Source organism: Myiozetetes cayanensis, unplaced genomic scaffold (assembly GCF_022539395.1).
Source record: "Myiozetetes cayanensis isolate MyiCay16 unplaced genomic scaffold, myiCay2020 scf24, whole genome shotgun sequence".
Lineage (NCBI taxonomy): Eukaryota > Metazoa > Chordata > Aves > Passeriformes > Tyrannidae > Myiozetetes > Myiozetetes cayanensis.
Window position 1 is genome coordinate 3681568 of NW_026087456.1, and position 7648 is coordinate 3689215.

The 7648-nt window shown below is 37.0% G+C and overlaps 1 long non-coding RNA gene across 1 annotated transcript; it reads right to left on the reverse strand.

The window, feature by feature from the left end:
* Positions 1-237: 237 nt before the first annotated feature.
* LOC126642740 (uncharacterized) lies at positions 238-6226 on the reverse strand. Its single transcript, XR_007629520.1, has 3 exons — positions 6072-6226; positions 3622-3711; positions 238-331 (listed from the first exon to the last, which is right to left on the reverse strand). It is a non-coding gene; the product is annotated as an uncharacterized LOC126642740 (long non-coding RNA).
* Positions 6227-7648: the final 1422 nt, after the last annotated feature.

Sequence of the window (7648 nt, forward strand, 5' to 3'; positions counted from 1 at the left end):
AGTCTTGTCAGCCAAGATTATAAGGAAAAAAAAGTGTCATTTATAGAATTATCACTTTCTTTTTTGTTACCTATTGGCGCTTTGAGACCTCTGTATGCCTCTTATTGTTTTCAGAAGAAAAGAGGTAAAACGTTTGTGGATAAGATGTGATTTTTAAATTTTGCAGCTCTACAAATTAACCAGTAGCTACTGGTGTTTCTTGCCTGAAAGCGCCACCCATGGGCCAATTCATTGTCCCAGAAGTTCTGACTCTCTGTTCCAAGCACTTCTTGTACTCCTTTTCTGTGCAGGGAATGAAGAGTAAATGTGCAAGTGTCTCCCACTGAAAGCCCTGAAAAAAAAGAAGAAACAATGTGGTCTGGCCTTGATACCCACAGACTGATAAACAATGTTTTCTTGAAGTAGCCGTGAATATCCATGGCTACATTTTGGCATGCTCTTTCAAAATTCTTCTATGGCATTTGAAATTCCTTCCTGTTAGCTGAGCCCTGTGAAGTGTTTTTGTTCATTTTTCTTCCCAGTCTGACACACAACAGTTTATAAAAAACAAACAAAACCACAAACAAACAGAGATAAAAGCCTAGGTTTTAAAAGGGTTTTCTGTACAGTAACAGTAATCAGCTTTTACATGTAACTGTAGGTTTTCCTTCTCCTTCATGTCTAAGGATTTCTTGTTGTACTTACTTGAAAACAGCAGCAGTTAAACAAACAAACTCTTCTACCAAAGTCACATTCTTGATGGATTTTGTTGACAGGTTTCTTTCTTATTGCTCACTACATGTCTGAGTGACCAGCACCGAGCAATTAAAAGTGACAGCTGTATGAATGACACTATGTGCCATAGAATAAATAAATCTGACGATCTGAGCCTGAATTTCCAGTGCTCTTTGACACCTGCCATGAACACGTGCAAATAAATAGCACACAAGCAATAAACCTGATCAGCAGGACTTCATACTTCTGTGTTCACTCATAGAAAAGGCCCTTCCTCTATGTCATGTCTTTTGGCATTTGTTATCACCATCCATTGTTCAAAAACAGTTTGATAAAATGCCCGTTTCCCACTAAACTGGCCTATCAGGGCAGGTAAACAGCTTTGTTTCAGTTACTGTGTCATTGAAAATGACATGAGAAATTAAGGAGCTTTTATATTATATGCTTAACAGGAGGGACACTGATATACAGCCACATTATCTGATAGCTATGGAGATCTGCAGAAGGCAAAAGACAAGAATAACACAAAAAGACCATTTTATCTTGCTTTTCTGAAATGGTTAAGCTGAAATGGCTGATCAATAACAAGTAAATATGATAGAGAAACAATTTTAACATTTTTATATATATGTATGTGTGTGTTTATATATATATATATATATAAAACTGTGAAGAATGAAAGTAAATCTCTTGCACTGATTTAGCCAAGACTTCTACTTCCCTTACCAGCTTCACTGGCCATGATTCACTTCTACAGATAGCTTTGGTGAGCTGACTTAGTCTCAGTTGTGCAGCCCGGCACAGCTGGGGAGGGGAGAAGAGAGAATGGTAGTGCCAAAAAGAGGAGAGTAAGAAAAAGAGGTTAAAGGAAGGGGGAACAACAGGATTTTCCCTTTTCCTGGAAGGGCTGTTAGATTAGGTCAGCTTTCCTGTAAGAAAGGTGTGAAGTACTCACCTTAAGGCTAATTGTTTCACCAATTCATTTGTCAGCCTCTATCTTCAGAGACAACAGCTGTTTCCTTAAGCTTTGCATTTCAGTGTTAAAAACCCTTTTTTGTCCTCAGGTTTGCCAGCAGTTTAGAAGCATTTCAGTAGTGAATTCACGCAGGCCTTTATTTTGCTCACAGTGGTGGTGCTGAACTCTGGAATATGGGCACTGGCCCATGGGAATGTTCCTGATTCTTCTCCACAAAGCTGTGGAGGCACATCTGGAGGTCAGGAACATAATGTACTAACTAACAACAGATTCAGAGTTAGCATACAGGTAAATTCCATGGTGGCTGTCAAGGCAACGATGAGAAGACCTGAGACTCCCACAAACCCCTCAGGATTGTGTCAGGGATGGTACAAACACTGCAGAGAGCCTCACAGTTTAAGACAAAGTGTTTTGGAGAAAGATCACGTAAATGACAAGTAAGTAGTAGAAGAGACCAAGAAGTTCAAAGGAAATGGGTCAAGGGTTTTGAATAAAACTGATTAGTTGGTGTGTACAATATATGAACTGAAAAGATAGGCGGTTTTTCTTGAGGTCTAGAAATACTTTTTGTGTGCAATATTTCTTGTCATGCAGCTGCAGATATATTTAATTTTTGCATTTACTGGAAAACACATAAGGAGAGACAAGACCAGTATAAGCATCTACGGTTTTATTACGACCAGTGCTTTCTCAACAATGTGAGCCATCACACTCATGGCCTCAGAGAGGCAAATTTAATCTAATGTTCTCAGACTGCTTGTTTTCAAACACTGTGGTCATAGTAAAAGTAAGTGATTATTAAGAAAGCTGATTAATCAACTGGTACATGTTTATGGGAAGACTCATTTAACTCGGCACTCACAACTGTAGCTCAATTGAAGGTTTCAGAGAGCAATATACACAAAGTGAACTAAGCAGTTTGTTTGCTTGTGCCCACAGTAAATTAACTTTATTAGGAATAATTAAGAGTGCTTCAAAATTAATAATCTTAAAATAACAGTTTCCAGCCATATAAGTCATTACTTTTCTACTGAGGAATATGTGGCAAAAAGCCTGACACCTTATTACATTCCTTCAGCATTGTAGTTTCCATCATTTCTTTGAAATCCATATCTTTCATGTACAGTTCATTAACACTGATGAAAGTACGTATCTTTCTAATAAAGTCAATTTTTCCTTGTAATCATTTGTAGATGCTTCACTTCATGTAATATTTCGGATGTTCTTTATCCTAACATCTCATTTCTAATGTGGGCTATGGTAAGAGGAGTGACATTATAGAAATTATATCTTGGTTTACTTCATTTCTTCTCTCTCAATGACATCCATAGCAAGTTTCTCACTTTAGAAGTCAAAGCAAGATTTTTATAACTGCTAATTTTCAAACTGTTGCCTAGAAAATCAGCTGTTCCACAGACTGTAATGTCTGCTAAAACAAAGCATTCAAAATATTTTTCAAAAGTAATTTCTAAACTTGCAATTAACATACTGCATGTGCAAATCTCAATAATGACCTCTCACTAAGCAGAAAGGTGTATGGTGTCCTGCATTTTATATAGGAAAAATCTACTTTGCACAGTGGAAAGATGGAAACCTGGCTGTTCAGCCTCTACAAGTGGCTCTGATTCATCTCTGATTCCTGATGAAGGTGGTAGCTCAGTAAATCCACATCTTTTACTGTGGGATTTCAGTGGGGTTTGAGGATATGATGAATGTCCTGAACCAACATCTTTGGTAATGGAAAGTGAAAAATACTCTAACTGGGTCAGATGAGGTCAAAAGTCTATCTTCTGATAGCAGAATCAGCAGACATCACTCTGGAGGTTAAGTGGACAATGATTAGGAAAAAATATAGAAAACTGAAAAATATGCACTCAAATGGGGATTCCTGCTCTTCAAAAAAATTCTTAGCTAGAGACTACTTTTGTTACCTGCTCTGGTAGGTATCACTCTTGATCTCCTTGTCCCACATATTTTCTGGTAATTCCAGTGGCACTACTGGGAAGTATGGCACTGCAGCTCTGCATTAGAAAAGATAAGCACAGGCTTGATTCCTTCCCATTTCTATTACTTAAAATTATTTAAACTTTCATCATTAAGAAAGAGGAAAAACCTTTTCAGGCAGAGACTGAAAGACAAAGCAAGTTTTGTGAGTGCAAAATCCAATAATTAGTTACTAGATGTATGCCATAAGTTTACTTGTTCTAAAAAAACAAGTGGTATTGATTTTTTTTTTTTTTTTAATTATTTTTTCCCCTGCATCATTATCAAAGAGGGATGTTGAACCAGGGAGGGAGAGGGTGGTTCTTTTGGCTGGGGTGATTGACACTAGCAGACCTGCTTTCCAGATTGGAGGCAGGGGGGGCAGGGAGGTGAGCTTTTTTTCCTCTCTAGAGGATATAGATTTCTTGAGAGGTTGTTTAATATTTCCACCAACTTCACTTGCAAAATTGTGCACTTGTGTAAAAGTATGACAAAAAAGTGTTATTGTGGTGTGCAGTGAGGTGCATTATCTCATGAAATAGTTTTTAATATTTAAAATGCAGAATATGCAAAATATGTATCTATTGTACATACATACTTATATGGCTAAAGAATTTTTATGTCTTATAAGCCTGTGGATTTGAAGAAATACAAAAACAGATTCAGTAGCAGGATGCATTCAATAGTATTAATTATGTAAGGGTTGACTATATTAATAACCTTCTAAATGTTCATCATAAAGATTTTCCATGCATGTTTTCTGCCTGAACAAATGTATTATTAATTATTACTGTTTGTTTGGAAAAAAAAAATTGTTCTTCTCTGAGATTAAGAGTGATCCATCCTTTAAAAGAAAAATTCAATCCAGTTTTCAAATCAGATTAAAAAAAAACAAACACAAAAAAACCCCAAACCAAACAAACAAACAAAACCCCACCCAAAACAAAACACCAAACCAAACCAAAAAACCAAAAACAAACCTGAAATTTGAGACTTTAGAACTGAGCCTGACATAATCTTATTTGTACAAGTTAAGAGAGGAGAAACAGCAAGTCAACCAGACCAGCATAATGATTCCAGAAACACATATAGGTTGGGCAAGCATATTTTTAGGTTTTTGAAAACCTATCAGGTGGTATTCAACCAGACATCAACCCAAAACTATTATTTTGATAAGGGCTCTTGAATCCTTCCTATAAACAGCTGGGTGCCTCACCTGAGGAATTTTCTTCTCTCTTTCTTGTGCCATTCCCCTTAAATTCAAGGGGATGAAGACAAGAAGTTACCCAGACTTCAAAATTAGAGCTATCATGGTATCTACACATCCAGGCACTTGATCTATGTCTCCAGAAACTGATGGAGTTTTCCTATAGCTGTATCATGACTTTTAGGGTTTTTGGACAGACCAATCTGTTGTAACAAATAGTGGTGATTTTCGGAGGACTGGGCAGCTCTCTTTTTCCTATCAGTGACTCCCTGCGCAGTCAAACAAGCACAATATTGTGCTTTGCTGGAAACCCATTTTAGATTTCCTGCACTGAAAGAAGGTCAACATGTACTGAGGCCCAGTCAGAGCATTGAAGCCCACTGTACTTCAGTGTGAAGCACATCAGACATATCTGCATCTCATGAGAACGAGAACGGAATCTCATGTCATTTGTAGGAACAGTTGGGAAAAGAAGTGGACATGAATTTCATTAGTAGACCAGCTGATCTGTAGAGAAATAAATACAATTTTATATCCCATTTTAATAATATTCAGAAATGTACAGATAAAAGTTGAATAGCAAAATAAGGGTATCAGGATTTATTTCCAGCCTTTCTGTTCAATATATTGTGTGCCATCACAGATTATATTTTATTATACATGCAAGCTGCTTTAGAACATGGTTTTCTATATTTCTTGAAAATGGGAGGCAGTTCCTTCTAGGTTATTACTTTATTGATATAGTGCCATAAGTGCACACAGCAAATGTCCATAAAGCTCTTGTTTCAATAGACCTTTTTCACTGTGGGCTTTTTCTCCCATGATTTCCTCCCTTCATACTTACATAATGGTATTTTCTCGAACACAAACCTTTGATAATCAAGGCACTGAATACTATGTGTTTAACTTGTGTCTTTGTTGTTGAAAAATACCTCTTTTGAGATGCCTCAAGGAAAGATAAGAGTTCATTCCTCTACTGCATTATTGTTTATTGATCCCTGACCCACTTAATTCAATCAAATTCAGTCCACATCTTTATAACAAATCTAAGGAGGACCCCTTAGGAGAAGAGAAGAGTTGCTTTTGGCAGAATCCTTTGTGCTCTTCAATATTTTATGAAGCAAAATGGTTAGGCTAAACATGCTTGAGCATTCCACATATTTCAGTCTAGTCAAAGCAAATATAACTTACTTGTTGAGTCATTATACAATGTGCTTTCACAACCATGATGACCTAAATGCTTTACCCATCAGGCAACAAAAGCAGTCTCGAGAGATAGGACTATTTAAGCAGCATCATGACATAGGCGAAAGCAATTGCAGCTTTCAGAGCTACCAAGTGTGGCTCAATAACCTAAAGACTTCAGGCTGTGGAGAAAAAACAGAAGGTAAGTCCGAAAGCATCTGGCAATAATTTAATTAAGAGAGCGTCATAAAAGAAAGCATAAACCAACTCAAACTGTGGGATAAGGATTTGGCTGTTATATAGAACCCGTATTAATAACAGACCATTAGAAAATTAATTAATAAGATTCCATTAAAAGAATAGGAATAAAGTTATTAAACATGCTAACTAATCAACCATTAAAAGGGTGATGGGGGTCAGTGGATTTGTAGTGAATTTGGCATATTTGCATTATATAAGACTGATCCTTTGCTTCCTCTAGAAACAAAGTCTGTAATTGCACATGCAGAGCTAGGAGTTGGGCTTGATGATCCTAGTGGGTCCCTTCCAACTCAGGATATTCTATGACTCTTCCATCCTTACCTGCCTGAGGAATCTACTCCTCACTGTTAAGGATACCTAAGAAACTAGTGAAAACATATTTTGCAAATACACTTACCGAAAGTCCCTGATACCCGTGCATTGTCATCACCTTGCAGCCAGCAAATATTTGGTCCAAGATCTTGCTTGTTAGTACTGCCACGGAACTGCCTCCTTCTGTTGAACATTGGTGTGGAGTGACCAGAAAAAGGTATGAACTACACAGGTATTTGAGGAAAATATGGCAATTCCTGACTGGGCAGAGGCTGAGATGAATGGAATAGTTTTCACCTGTTCCCTTTATGCTCCAGCTGTAAATTGTCCACGGCCTCTGAAGAATTATTTCTCCAATATGTCTCAGTTGTTGAAAATGCCTACTATGAATTCTCTGAAAAGCTTTGTAATTTCACAGAGTGTTTGTTGCTTTTCCCACAACTCTTTTCTTTAAGGTCTAATAACTAAAGAAGTGTTATCAGGTGTATGGACATAGCTCCCAGTGGCTTTGAAAACAAATAAAGAAGGGAAATTTAGCTTCATCTATGTAAATGAGCCCTTATCATGCTACACAATACTGTAGATACTAAGGAAGTTGTGCTAGCAAAACTCTTTATAGAAGGCAATTTTGCTTGACATAAGACAGAAAAATGACAGAAATTTTGAGGAAGGGAATATGAGTGCACATTTACCCCTTTTATGGTTGCAACCATAAAACCTGTGCTTAATTAAAAACCTAGGTCCAAAGAGCAGTAAGCCAAACATAAAGTTTATTTGGCAGTAAAATTATGAACTTTAAGAGTGCAGTGAACTGTGTGCCTTGTATATACATATTAACCAAAATACCTTTTGGTTAAACTAATGTTCAAGGTATGATTCAAAGATTCAAAAGCAGAAAATTACCAGGATAGGCCAGAATGAATGATTTCTGAGTACTTAAACCTAGGGTTCGGAACATTACATAGACTAATTCAGTACCTGTATTGTCAGCTAAAGACTGAGGAAAATAG